At 42.9% G+C, this 15231-nt stretch overlaps 1 protein-coding gene and 1 non-coding gene across 2 annotated transcripts in view; one reads left to right on the top strand and one right to left on the bottom strand.

Moving 5' to 3' along the window:
• LOC110525690 (inactive tyrosine-protein kinase 7) overlaps positions 1-15231 on the top strand; it is a 209750-nt gene that overhangs the window by 66083 nt on the left and 128436 nt on the right. The window lies entirely within an intron of this gene.
• Positions 6367-6440, bottom strand: trnaa-ugc. The gene has a single exon. It is a non-coding gene; the product is annotated as a tRNA-Ala (tRNA).

Below are 15231 nucleotides of genomic sequence, written 5' to 3'. Positions count from 1 at the left end.
ATGGGCTCACACACACACACACACACACACACACACACACACACACACGCACAAAATAATCCGATACCATCTAAATAACTCCCCCAGTAAATGTCAGTTAGCCTGAATTAGCCGTAAAGTATCTCCTGATGCGGGTCTATTGTATTGCACTCAATGCACTGTGTGAAGTTAAATATTAAAGGTTGTTTTGACCCCCCCTCCTCGATATGCTTGTTGGGTATTGGGCTTAATAAGGCATGAATATAGAATAGAGGTCGACCGATGATGATTTTTCAACGCCGATACCGATTATTGGAGGACCAAAAAAGCCGATACTGATTAATCGGCCGATTATTTTTTTTTATTTGTAATAATGACAATTACAACAATACTGAATTAACACTTATTTTAACTTAATATAATACATCAATAAAATCAATTTAGCCTCAAGTAGATAATGAAACATGTTCAATTTGGTTTAAATAATGCAAAAACAAAGTGTTGGAGAAGAACGCAAAAGTGCAATATGTGCTATGTAAGAAAGCTAACGTTTCAGTTCCTTGCTCAGAACATGAGAACATATGAAAGCTGGTGGTTCCTTTTAACATGAGTCTTCAATATTCCCAGGTAAGAAGTTTTAGATTGTAGTTATTATAGGACTATTTCCCTCTATACCATTTGTATTTCATTAACCTTTGACTATTGGATGTTCTTATAGGCACTTTAGCATTGCCAGTATAACAGTATAGCTTCCGTCCCTCTCCTCGCTCCTCCCTGGGCTCGAACCAGGAACACAACGACAACAGCCACCACATCGAAGCAGCGTTACCCGTGCAGAGCAAGGGAAACAACCACCCCAAGGCTCAGAGCAAGTGAAGTTTGAAACGCTATTAGCGCGTGCTAACTAGCCAGCCATTTCACTTCGGTTACACCAGCCTCATCTCAGGAGTTGAAGTCATAAACAGCACAATGCTTGACGCACAATGAAGAGCTGCTGGCAAAACACACAGAAGTGCTGTTTGAATGAATGTTTACACGCCTGCTTCTGCCTACCACCGCTCAGTCAGATACTTAGATACTTGTATGCTTGTATGCTCAGTCAGATTATATGCAACACAGGACACGCTAGATAATATCTAGTAATATCATCAAACATTTGTAGTTAACTAGTGATTATGATTGATTGTTTTATATAAGATAAGTTTAATGCTAGCTAGCAACTTCCCTTGGTTTACTGCATTTGCGTAACAGGCAGTCTCTCCTTGTGGAGTGCAAGGAGAGAGAGGCAGGTCATTATTGCATTGGACTAGTTAACTGTAAGGTTGCAAGATTGGATCCCCCGAGCTGACAAGGTGAAAATCTGTCTTTCTGCCCCTGAACGAGGCAGTTAACCCACCATTCCTAGGCCGTCATTGAAAATAATAATGTGTTCTTAACTGACTTGCCTAGTTAAATAAAGATTAAATAAAGGTGTAAAAATAATGATAAAAAAATCGGCAAATCGGCGCCCAAAAATACCGATTTAAGATTGTTATGAAAACTTGAAATCGTCCCTAATTAATCGGCCGACCTCTAATATCGAAGTCACCCACAGAGAGGTTGTCGTATCAAATCAAGTTGTATTGGTCGCATACACATATTTAGCAGATGTTATTGCAGGTGTAGAGAAACGCTTGTGTTCCTAACTCCAACAGTGCAGTAATATTTATTTATTTAACCTTAATTTAACTAGGCAAGTCAGTTAAAAATACATTCCTATTGACAATGACGGCCTACCCCGGCCAAACCCTGACCCGGGTAACGCTGGGCCAATTGTGCTCCGCCCTATGGGATACACAACAATACACACAAATCTAAAAATGAAAAGAATGGAATTAAGAAATATAGAAATATTAAGACAAGCAATGTTGGGGTCCGGAGTATAAATAAATATATACAGTATACAGGTGATGGGATGTATAGACAATATGGACAGTATATGGATAGAATATATAGTCTACAGTGCATTCGGAAAGTATTCAGACCCCTTGACTTTTTCCATGTTGTGTTACGTTACAGCCTTATTCTAAAATGTATTTTAAAAAAAAGAAATTCCCTCAGCAATCTACATACAATACCCCATAACGACGAAGCAAAAACTGTTTTCTAGAAATGTTGCAAATTTATATAAAACCCCCCCCAGAAATATCACATTTTACATAAGTATTCAGACCCTTTACTCAGTACTTTGTTGAAGCGCCTTTGGCAGGGATTACAGCCTCGAGTCAATGGCATGTCTCATAGCCAAGGGCTTGAGTACTGATGTAAATAAGGTATTTCTGTTTTTTGTTTTTATAACATTTGCAAAAAATTCTAAAAACCTGATTTTGCTTTGTCATTATGGGGTATCGTGTGTAGATTGATGAAGACATGTTTTTATTTTATACATTTTAGAATAAGGCTGTAACGTTAAAAAAATGTGGAAAAAGTGAATACTTTCCGAAGTCTCTGAATGTCCCTGAGTGGCCCAGCCAGAGCCCGGACTTGAACCCGATCAAACATCCCTGGAGAGACCTGAAAATAGCTATGCAGCGATGCTCCCCATCCAAACTGACAGAGCTTGAGAGGATCTGCAGAGAAGAATGGGAGAAACTCTCCAAATACAGGTGTGTCAAGCTTGTAGCATCATACCCAAGTAGACTCAAGGCTGTAATCGCTGCCAAAGGTTCTTCAAGAAAGTACTGAGTAAAGGGTCTGAATACTTATGTAAATGTGATATGACTTTTTTGTTGTTGTTATAGATTAGCAAGCATTTCTACAAACCAGTTTTTGCTTTGTCATTATGGGGTATTGTGTGAAGATTGATGAGGGATTTTTTTAAATACATTTTAGAATAAGGCTATAATGTAACAAAATGTGGAAAAAGTCAAGGGGTCTGAGAACTTTCCAAAGGCACTGTACGTATCGTGTCTGAGCCTTTGAATTGTAATTCCATTTTGTCTGTACTTACGTTTTCCCTGTTTGATTGCGTTATGGAGGACATAACTGGACTGTTTGTACTCAACCATATTCCCAGTTAACTTGCCGTGGTTAAATGCTGTGGTTTGCACTTTCAGGATTGCGTGAATGCTGCCATCTTTCCAAGGTTTTTGGTTTGGATAGGTTTTAATCATCACAGTAGGAATAACATCCCCTATACACTTCTTGATTAACTCAGTCACTGAGTCAATGTTATTATCAGAGGCAACCTAAAATATATCCCAGTCCGCATGACAAAACAATCTTGAAGCATGGATTCCAATTGGTCAGACCAGCGTTGAACAGTCATTACCATGGGTACTTCCTGTTTGAGTTTCTTCCTGTAGGAAGACAGGAGCAGGATGGAGGCGTGATCTGATTTGCCGAAGGGAGGGCGGGGGGCCTTGTAGCTGTCCAGGAAAGGAGATTAGCAAAGGTTGAGAGTTTTTGAAGCGCAATTGGAGCAGGTGACGTGTTAATAAAGCTTTGGCAGCTTTTCCCTTAGATTAGCTTTTTTAAAGTCCCCAGCCACAATAAATGCGGCCTCAGGATATGCGGTTTCCAGTTAGCACAGAGTCCAGTGTAGTTCCTTTAGAGCCATCTTGGTATCGGCATGAGGGGGAATATACACAGCTGTGACGATAACCGAAGATAATTATCTCGGGAGGTAATGCGTCGGTGTTTATTGTGAGGGATTCTATGTCGGGTGAACAGAAGGACTTGAGTTCCTGTACATTACCACAATCACACCATGAGTAATTAACCATGAAACATACACCTCCGTCTTTTTCCCGGAGAGTTCTTTATTCCTGTCTGCGCAATGTACAGAAAACCCTGCTGGTCATAAGTATGGGGACAGTATATCTGGAGCGAGCCATGATTCCGTGGAACAGAGTATGTTACAGTCCCAGATGTCTTTCTGGAAGGAAAGAGAAAATGCTGGTGATCCAGGGAAATGCTGGTGATTTACCATTGCTCTAATATCCAGAGGGATTGGCTGAATTGCCTGGAGGTTTAGGTCACTTTAGTGGCTTTTTTAAAGGTATCTTTAAGATTCATCTAACATGTTACCGTCTCACTTTTGGCCCCTCACTAACTCCATAGCCTCAATTCCATAGACTCTTAGAACAGTGTTTTGGCTTTAGGGGGTTAACACTTTAAAGCCAACCGCCTCTGATATTGCTTTTGCGTTCCCTCAAGTGTAAATACTCTCAAGTCAAAAAGATTGACTGCTTCCCAAATGGTACCCTTTTCTCTTTATAGTGTACTACTTTTTAATGTATTTTTTATATCTTTTTGTTGTTGTTGAATTTTACCCCTGTTTTCTCCCCAATTTCATGGTATCCGTCTTGTCTCATCGCTTCAACTCCCGTACGGGCTCGGGAGAGACGAAGGTCGAAAGCCATGCGTCCGCCGAAACACAACCCAACCAAGCCGCACTGCTTCTTAACACAGCGCGCATCCAACACGGAAGCCAGCCGCACCAATGTGTCGGAGGAAACACCGTGCACCTGGCGACCTTGGTTAGCGTGCACTGCGCCCGGCCCGCCATAGGAGTTGCTAGTGCGCTATGAGACAAGGATATCCCTACCGGCCAAACCCAAAACTGCGATGCAGTGCCCTAGACCACTGGGAGGGCCACCCGGGAGGCCCTAGTGTACTACTTTTGACCAAGGGTCACACGGCCCTGGAATACCGGGAATAGGGTGCCATTTGGGATGTATCCACCCACTGTCTTGACTCTCCAGTCTAGGCTTATCCAGGTCAGACAGACACCATTAGATCGATGTTACTGTTTTGTTGTCAAGGAAGAGTAATGGTCCAGTAATGGGTTTGTGAATATTGAGGGTAAACATCATGGGGTTGACTGATATTTTATAGGGCTCTGTGACTGAAGATGTCTTGTGTGCCTATGTGCATGCATACGTGCTTCCGTGCCTGCCTGCGTGTGTTTGAGAAAGGGCTGCTGAGTGTGAATTCTAATAAAGCGAAGCCGGTTCAGAAAGGAAACCCAAGTGTAGTGGCATCAGCTGATTGCATTAGTGGATATTGCACCACTTGAAATCACACTGTACTTACATGCTGTCTATTTAAGTTGACCAGTTTTACACCTGCTTCCTCAATGCCATGCGCACGCATGCGCTGCTTTCTCTTGCTTCCATTGCCATTGCTGCTGTAACTAGCTGTTACTCGCTATGCTTACTGTTTTCTGATATCCCACCACCCCAGCCTCCACCTGTCTGGGTTCTGTGTTTCTTCCTTCAGGGGATTTGGTATAGCATATTTTGCTCACTGTCTGTAGTTATTTTCTCATCTTTATATGACTTTTCGCTCTGGCAGTGAGCTACCCTGAAGGAGCAGAGCCTAACACTAAGACTATGCATTGCACTCCTTTCTAATAAACGGTTAAACATACACGTACGTGGTGTTTCCTTTCTGAAATGAGAATCAAGGGAGGACCTTCCTGCACATACAAAATTAGATGATCTCAGCGCATAATTGTAATAGATCTATGACAAATTGCCATGAAGCCAACGTTTTGTAAAAATGAATGAATGTCACAAAATACTGTCCCATTGGCAATCCGTAACCACTGACTGAACAGTGACCGTCTCCCTGTGAAGGGTATCATGTTGGAGAAAGGATGAACCCCATCCTCTCTGGTTGCCTTGGGAACCATGTTGCTACAAGATGTAGTCAGGACAAGAGCCAGATGGAGACAGAGAAGGGATGGATGAGCTGGGTGTCTCCATGTGCCCTACCCCCAATCCATCTCTCCTCCTCTTCCTCTCTGACATCCACACATACATACTGCACATGCTGCTCTCTAAGGTAGGCTTGTGCAATTACATGCACAAAAAAAAGCAGACTGTTACATTTTCTCTTTTGTAAAATGTAGTCATTAGTACTTTCTGTATTTTTCACTTTGCATATTTTTTTCTGATCACAGAACCTATTCCCTTCATACTGAATTAAAAGATGGAAGAAGAGCCCCCTCCCCCCATAAACCCACATTTAATTTGGCCATTACTGACCCGTAGGCCTGCAGCTATGGTCTTAAAGGTCCTGTGTGTTCTCTCTCTTGTATCACTCTGCTTAAAGGAGATTTCTAGGTATCCCTCATTTCAAGTGTAAACTAAGCCCAAGGAGCTGCCTAGAAAAATGGATCAATACCCACTGATTAAAAAGATAATGGAAACAAACAATGCAATGTGTTAAAAGCCTTCCGGACATGGCGCCTCACTGCCTGTCGATACTTACCCAGAGGCATGAGCTCTGTTTCAGACCTAGAGGGGGCTATTATACCACCACCCCACATTTACAATCATTTAGCAGACACTGTAATCCAGAGCAATTTACAGCTTACATTTGGTCATACTTTTGTGTACTGGTCCCCCATGGGTATCAAACCCACAACCCTGGCATTGCAAGTGCCATGCTCTACCAACTGAGCCACATGGGACACACAATTTTTGCATGCACACACAGCTGGCCCTAAGGGTCTGGGTTTAGCCAGATGGAGAGAGAGGTGAGACTGCACTCTAAACGCGAGAGGAGGGCCAGGGGGCTGCAAATTAGACATGGTGTGGATCAGGATGGTATCTTTTTTTCTCAGCACTACAATCTACCATATTACTTTATCCTTTGCCAATTTGACCTTTCAAGATGTGGTTTGGGAGAGGTATTTTTAGTTTAGCTTTAACCTTTATTTTATCAAAAGGTAAACCATCCCTGGCTTATAAGAATTAGGCAACGACAACTGTTTTCCAACCCCCTGTCGTCTGAGAGTGTCTACTCAACATTAAATCATGGTCTATCTAAGGAAGCGGGCAGGTCTTTCCATTGATGTGGTAAAGGAGAGCTTCTCTTTGTGCCACTGATACAGGGCTGGGGTTCTGGGGGAGAGGGGACTGGAGATAATGCTACTGTGGGTGTATTCCTTTGCACTTAATGTAGCTCCAGGCATGCAAGATTTATTAGCCATCTTCATTTGAAGATCGTTAAAGATAAATGCAGGGATGTGGGACCCAAATTATTTTTTCTCTCCGTCCATGTTAGGTTAGGAAGCTGGGGCCGTATCAAGCGTCTCAGAGTAGGAGGCCTGATTTAGGATCTGTTTTTTTGTTGTTGTTGATCACAATGAATACGTTTTCATGGATAGGGGGGCGGCCTGATCCTAGATCAGTACATACAGCCCCTGGGCCACTGTGTCTGTATAGAGCCCCTCCTGGTTACTAGGCTGCATTGCAGTGGGAGTGAATTGTGGTTAGAAAATGGCCTATAGAATGAGGAGGTCGTCCGCGGACCCTTGTTGTCCGGAAGCAATTTAGTCATTTATTGTAGTCATTGCGATCTGTAGAGTTGCTATTTTCTCAAGGTAGGACCTTCCATCTCAATTAAGTCTTGTCATTCCTAGATTATATTAATATTCATTATATTAATTAAATCAGAGTTAATTAACAGATACGATGGTCAGTTGAAAAAAGGTTAAGGGTACAAGACTGTGTACAAACAGTGCCTTGCAAAAGTATTCATCCCCCATGGTGTTTTTCCTATTTTGTTGCATTACAACCTGTAATTTAAATAGATTTTTATTTGAATTTCATGTAATGGACATACACAAAAATGTCCAAATTGGTGAAGTGAAATGAAAAAAAAACGTGTTTTTAAAAAAATCTAAAAAATTACAAACAGAAAAGTGGTGTGTGCATATGCATTGTGGTCATTGCTATGAAGCCCCTAAATAAGATCTGGTGCAACCAATTACCTTCAGAAGTCACATAATTAGTTAGATTGCACACAGGTGGATTTTATTTAAGTGTCACATGATCTGTCACATGATCTCAGTATATATGCACCTGTTCTGAAAGGCCCCAGAGTCTGCAACACCACTAAGCAAGGGGCACCACCAAGAAAGCGGCACAATGAAAACCAAGGAGCTCTCCAAACAGGTCAGGGACAGAGTTGTGGAGAACACAGATCAAGGTTGGGTTATAAAAAAAGATCAGAAACTTTGAACATCCCAGGGATCACCATTAAATTCATTATTAAAAAATGGAAAGAATATGGCACCACAACAAACCTGCCAAGAGAGGGCTGCCCACCAAAAATCATGGACCAGGCAAGGAGGGCATTAATCAGAGAAGCAACAAAGAGACCAAAGATAACTCTGAAGGAGCTGCAAAGCGCCACAGCAGAGATTGAAGTATCTGTCCATAGGACTACTTTAAGCCGTACACGCCACAGAGCTGGGCTTTACAGAAGAGTGGCCAGAAAAAAAGCCATTGCTTAAAGAAATAAATAAGCAAACACGTTTGGTGTTCGCCAAAAGGAATGTGGGAGACTCCCCAAATGTATGGATGAAGGTACTCTGGTCAGATGAGACTAAAATGTAGCTTTTTGTCCGTCAAGGAAAACACTATGTCTGGCGCAAACCCAACACCTCTCATCACCCTTGGGGAACCATCCCCACAGTGAAGCATGGTGGTGGCAGCATCATGCTGTGGGGATGTTTTTCATTCTGCAGGGACTGGGAAACTGGTCAGAATTGAAGGAATGATGGATGGCTCTAAATACAGGGAAATTCTTGAGGGAAACCTGTTTCAGTCTTCCAGAGATTTGAGACTGGGACAGAGCATACAGCATACTGCTGAAGAAACACTTGAGTGGTTTAAGGGGAAACATTTAAATGTCTTGGAATGGCCAAATCAAAGCCCAGACCTCAATCCAATTGAGAATATGTGGTATGATTTAAAGATTGCTGTACACCAGCAGAACCCATCCAACTTGAAGGAGCTGGAGCAGTTTTGCCTAGAAGAATGGGCAAAAATCCCAGTGTTTAGATGTGCCAAGCTTATAGAGACATACCCCAAGAGACTTGCAGCTCTATAAACTATTAACTTTGGGGGGGTGAATAGTTAAGCACGCTCAAGTTTTCCGTTTTTTTGTCTTATTTCTTGTTTGTTTCACAATAAAAACTATTTTGCATCTTCGAAGTGGTAGGCATGTTGTGTAAATCAAATGATACAAACCCCCCAAAAATCAATTTTAATTCCAGGTTGTAAGGCAACAAAATTGGAAAAATGCAAAAGGGGGTGAATGCTTTCGCAAGCCACTGTATCTGGCTTGCAAAATCACTACATATCCCATTGAGCCAAGCGGGGAGAGGCTGCCCATAGTCACAGTTCCAAGACCAGTCAGAAATGCCCAGCTAACCCTACGCCAATTTGCCGGTGGATCTCAAAACTGGACTTCGATCTGCCTTAAGAAGCAACGATATCCTTCACCACAGTCATCTTATGACAGACATGTCAAAGAGTCATGACTATCATGACTATTCAACAAAACAATACAAAATGTACGTTTCTTTCACATTTCTTAGTTCCGTGATTGTATAACCTAGCAAAGAAGTTTTGAAGTTGAGGGTGCAGTGTTTTTTAAGTTTGGCAATGAGGATGAAAACCATCATAGTTCTAGGGAAACCGGGGGAAACGAGCTTGGGCCTAGTGCGCATGTGCACCAGCTGGACGCACATGCCCACTAGGCTAATTCAGGAGACAGATTGTAGTTTTTATGCCCTGATATCAGGAGCTGGCAGCGTAAAGTTTGATTAAACAATTCAGAGACTGAAACAAATAAATCAGATGACTTGTATTTAAGTAGAGCAAATCGATATGCAATCCTGAAATCAGCTGTAACTGTCATTAGTAAAACAAAGCTTCAAATGACATTTGAGTGAACCCTCAATACATAAAATGTATGCTGAATTTGCTTCCGGACACGTTAGACTCCTCTTCCTCACCACTCTATAGAGACTCAATAGTGTATTAGGCCAGATTCAGCTGTTTTCCTTTTACCATTCCTGCTCAGTAGGAGTCTGAATAGGACGGCTGGTCTGGTTTTGTAGGTGTCAGTTGTATGTACCTTCCTTTGAAGATGTGTACTTTAGCCATTTGATCCCTGATTCATTGAATGAGGAAATTATTTCTTAAAGACACAAAGTTTTTGTTTGTAATTGTAATGTTGCTATAATCTATAGGCTATTAAAGGTTGGGCAACCTTCCTCCAGGACAGCCTTAACCCAATAGAGTTGATGTTTGTACCCCCGTGTAAATTAGCATAATACAAAAATCCCCATACAAATCGGTCAGTTTAAGCTAGAGATCTGTTTCTTTTTATTGGATGCGTCTCAATCCATCACATCCGCCGATGTCACGCTTCCCATCTGCAGTGAAAGGTGACAGACCTAGAGGGGTGTTTGTCAGACCATGAGACATCCCCAAAATCGGTCTTCTCACAAAATCATCTGTAGAGTCCTGACGGTTTGACCCCTCTATGGAAAGATGAGACTCTCACGAACACTGTGTGTGTGTGTGTGTGTGTGTGTGTGTGTGTGCGTGTGCGTATCTTGCTTTGAAGTTGCCTACTTTAGCCATTTGATCCCTGATTCATTGAATGAGGAAATTATTTTTATAAAGGCAATGTTTTTGGTTATAATTGTAATGTTGTAGTAATTTATAGGCTATAAAGGTTGTGCAACTTTCCTCCAGGAGTACTTTAAAGGGGCAGTGTTGTATTTTGTCTGATTCTCTTTATGGTAATAGGACTATTAATGATAATACATTTGATTTTATGAAGTGGTTCCTTGCATCATACAACCCAATTTACATTTTTGCCCATTGTCTTACAGACCATTTTTTGGGTGACGTGAGCTTTTGAAAAAAAATCCCATCCTACTTTTCCGAAAGACAAGTGGCTGAAAAAAATTAACATTGAGCCCCGTTTGTTTGAGTTAATGTTAAGCCCTTTTTGTCTGTCTGAGTGTGTACCGTATGTGTCTGTAGGTCGACTAATCTTCTCAAACCCCACCTGAAAGCAGCTCCTCCTCCTGAGCACATTGGCCCTGCCCTGTCGCATGGCACCCGGCAGCCATATTGGACTTATCTTACTTTGTGCTTTTCCATTTGCGGTGTCACAAAGTGCTCAGATGAGCAGAAACGCAGACACTGTCCCATGGATCCAAAACACACAGACAGACACGCTGGTTTAGGTTGGACTCCTCCTTACCATGGCAGACTACATGATGTATACACGGAATGTTTAAAACATTAAGAACAGTTCATCGGGGCAGGGACTGTACAAGGTGTCGAAAACATTCCACATGGATGCTGGCCCATGTCGACTCCAATGCTTCCCACAGTTCTGTCAAGTTGGCTGGATGTCGTTTGCGTGGTGGTCCATTCTTGATACACATGGGGAAACTGTTTTGTGCGAAAAACCCAGCAGCGTTGCAGTTCTTGACACACTCCTGGCACCTACTACCATACCCTGTTCAGTGTTTTGTCTTGCCCTCTGAACAGCACATGTATACAATCCATGTTTCAATTGTCTCAAGCCTTAGAAATCCTCCTTTAACCTGTCTCCACTACACTGATTTGAAGTGGATTTGAGAAGTGACATAAATAAGGGATTATAGCTTTCACCTGGTCAGTCTGTCATGGAAAGAGCAGGTGTTCCTAATGTTTTGTACACTCATTGTATGTGTTGTATTGTGCCGCTAATGGTTCCTCCCCCTGAGGCTAAGAGTTCTGGCAGAGACGGAGCTCTCTCCCGCCGTCTTTCTTTCTCCCCGTAATCCTTTTATAAAGAGGCCACTGTGTCTATTTTACAGCCAATAGAGCAATGTGTTCAGAGCATGTCGGTGAGGTATGGGTGGCGGCCTCCCGCTATGGCAAAGGTCGGCTCCCTTGGTGGCGCAAGATGGATTCCTACCTCTTCCCATTTTCAATGTACCATTTTGTTTTTTGTGTTTTTTTTTCATCTCGTGTGTCGTACACACTGAGCCAAAAAGGCCCAACACAGTGGGAAGATGGATAGAGAGAGAGTAAGGGAGGAACACAATTATTTATACTGGTCTGCTCAGGGGCCTTTTAGAGAATGTTCATTCCTTAGAGAGAGAGAGAGAGAGAGAGAGAGAGAGAATGTCTGCAGTGACCTTAGATGCTCTGTGCCGGATGACAGCACTACCCAGAAGCCTCTTTTTTGACTTCATGCCCACGTGATTGGGTGCTGGAGCTCAGGTTGGTTTCCAACGCCTCCAGTAAGTTCTGTATCATAAATCCATCATGGCCATCCAATTTTAGGAAACTTTCATGAGTGATGAAAATAATCTGGATTGATTTATCGCTCCTTCTCAGATGTGTGGGGTTTCTGCACCAGTAGCGATATCTCACTGTTATCAACGTGATGTATTGTGTGTGAGATGTGAGACACAACATGAAATAAAAGCATGTGAAATGTCTCGTTGCCCCAAGGTTACACTCAAGCTGAAGTATTGCTGTCTGAAATACCCTCTTCTCTGTTTTGTAGTCAATGTGTAAAATGAGTTTATGTTGAGCCTGTGGCTAATGTTCTCTTTTCTTTTCTCTTCATTCTCCTCATGTCATCCCTACCCATGCGGTTGTCACTGATGCTGCTGTCCCCATCAAAGGTGAGTTTACACACTGCATCTCCATGGTCTCCAAGCCTAACAGATTGTATCTGAAATGGCACCCTATATAGGGCACTACTTTTGGGCTGAACCTTTGAAATGGCACCCTTTACCCTATTATCCCTCATAAGGCTCTAGCCAAACAAAGTCCACCATAAAGGGGATTTGGTGCCATTTCAGAAACACTCCAAAAAACAAGGTGCCTTTTTTGGTGCCCTTAATTAAAGTCAACGTGCCGGGATCATTCTAATCGTTGTTATTGCGGCTGGTGACCCAATGATGGAGGGAGACGAGGGGAGATGGTGTTCTCAGACAGGAAGCAGTATTGTCCAATCCCGTTTTAAAGAGGTCATGGCTGGAAGGGATCCAGCTTTTGTCTAATTAATATCAGATTTTACTTTTCATAGCACGTTAGGAAAACTTACGCAGCAGAATGGGAGAATGAACGTAGTAGGTTAGGAGAATTAGGTTGAGGTTAGGAAAAGCGCAGGGTTAGCTATTTAAAACAAAAAAAATCTAGGTCAACTTTCAATGTTAATTTGACAAAGGCTGGATCCCTTCTACAAGAGGGGGTGGGGGTTCTGGGAAATAGGCCCAGGCTCAGACACAGTGAATTGGTTGGAAGCATAGAGACGGCACAGCATGAGACCTTTCTCGCTCTTCTTTCTCTCTTCTTCCTCTCTTTACCTTAGAGCGGATGCTCATCACAACAGCTGCTGCCATGTCCTCCTCAGTATTCACCCCCCCCCCCCCCCCCCCCCCCCCCAACAAACTGGTGGCAATTAGCGGCCTTAACGCAAAGAATAGGGACTCTGTGTGTGTCTGTCTGCCTGTGTCTCACTGTGGGTGTCACCGCGTGTGAAGGTGTCATTACGTTAGCTCTTATGGAGCCCGTGACCTCATGCTGTGAGGTGTCTCCCCCTGTGTCTTGAGTGGCACTGGGCTTTCAGGGGGGACCTTTGTGTCCGTTAGGCCTCAGTGGTTAGCAATGCCATTTACATTGAGAGGAAAGGAAATCATTACGGGGGTTTTGTATGGTGACCACGTCGAATTTAACGACTTAGGAAAACGCAGTCAATCCTAGTATATACTGTAGCTACAGGAAGGGATTAAGGAATTTGGTCCGCAGATTAAAATGTTTATTTGAGATTACCCAGACGAGCACAGTGCAGAATATTGTAGTGATTTTGAAATGTTTTTTAACATTTTTATTGGCACTCAGAACCTTTTAAGGGCTAAAACAGGGTCACACTGAGTGCTTCTTGGCAGTCTTAAACACATCTACTTTTAAACAAAAGTATACACCTCACACACATAAAAGAAAAGATGAGACCTGTACCATATTTAGATATAAAATGACACTTCTAGTTTTATGTGAATGTAAATAGCCTGGGTGGCCATTTGATTAATTGTTCAGCAGTCTTATGGCTTGGAAGTAGAAGCTGTTAAGGAGCCTAGACTTGGCCCCCCGGTACCGCTTGCCGTGCGGTAGCAGAGAGAACAGTCTATGACTTTGGTGACTGAAGTCTTTGACCATTTTTTGGGTCTTCCTCTGACACCGCATGAATGGCAGGAAGCTTGGTGACGTACTGGGCCGTACACTCTACCCTCTGTAGTGCCTTACGGTCTGATGCGGAGCAGTTGCCATACCAGATGGTGATGCAACCGATCAGGATGCTCTCGATGGTGCAGCTGTAGAACGTTTTGAGGATCTGGGGACCCATGCCAAGTCTCCTGAGGGGGAATAGACATTGTGGTTCCCTCTTCATGACTGTCTTGGTGTGTTTGGACCATGATAGTTTGTTGCTGATGTGGACACCACGGATCTTGAAACTCTCGACCCGCTCCACTACAGCCCCGTCGATGAGAATGGGGGCGTCCTGCTAAGTAGAAAATAGTAAAAATAAAGAAAAACCCTTGAATGAGTAGGTGTGTCCTAACTTTTGACTGGTACTGTACATCACAGAAGACTGAAATTTAACAACACTGTTAGCCATAGAAACATTGAACTTTCACCTGTTTAAAAAAAAAAAGTCTTTATTAATGACCAAATTATGAAAACTGTTAATAACATTCCACTAATGAGGCAAAGGGGCTGCTTTTGGTCATTGGCTGCAGGAAAGGGCTACATGACTTGGCATCATTTGCCACTCAAGCAATTGCACTCAACTCCTCAGTCTACAGAGAGCAGGAAGTCATTGTCAGAGGCGTAGTTCCTTCCTTCCTGTCTCTAAGTGGGGAAACATCGCTCTCTTTCATTATGTGCTCAGATGGAAGACTTGAGACTGCACTCTCTCCTGGAGAGGAGTCCTTGGCTTTTATGAACCATACTGAATGACTTATCCTTTGTGTTCTGCCCTCTGTGGCCCTCCAGGGGAGTGGGGGAGCTAGCTTCAGTAAGTTACCCTACCACCACACTACCCTAGTCAGAATCTGAGAATCCCTCCAGAGCTTTCCTCATTATCCCAGTCATGTAGGGAAGCAGGCCTCCAGATGGTTCCAGACTCACTCTTTGATAGCCATGAAACATCCCTAAAGAGAATCCTCCAATTTGCCAGCAGTCTCCAAACAATGGCGATGAAAAAGAGAGTGCAGCCGAAGGGCACGCTTGTAGCCTTGTATGCATGCAGGCACATATACACACAGAAAGAAAAAAAGAAAGAAAGAAAAAAAGAAAGAAAAAAATAAATGTACTCATTATGGTGTGGGTTGGGGCCAGGCAGTTTGTTGACCAGATGTAGGGATGGATGTCAGGTTTGCCACAG

Source organism: Oncorhynchus mykiss, chromosome 1, assembly GCF_013265735.2.
Source record: "Oncorhynchus mykiss isolate Arlee chromosome 1, USDA_OmykA_1.1, whole genome shotgun sequence".
Taxonomy (NCBI): Eukaryota; Metazoa; Chordata; class Actinopteri; order Salmoniformes; family Salmonidae; genus Oncorhynchus; species Oncorhynchus mykiss.
This window is presented reverse-complemented; position numbering and strand designations above follow the sequence as displayed.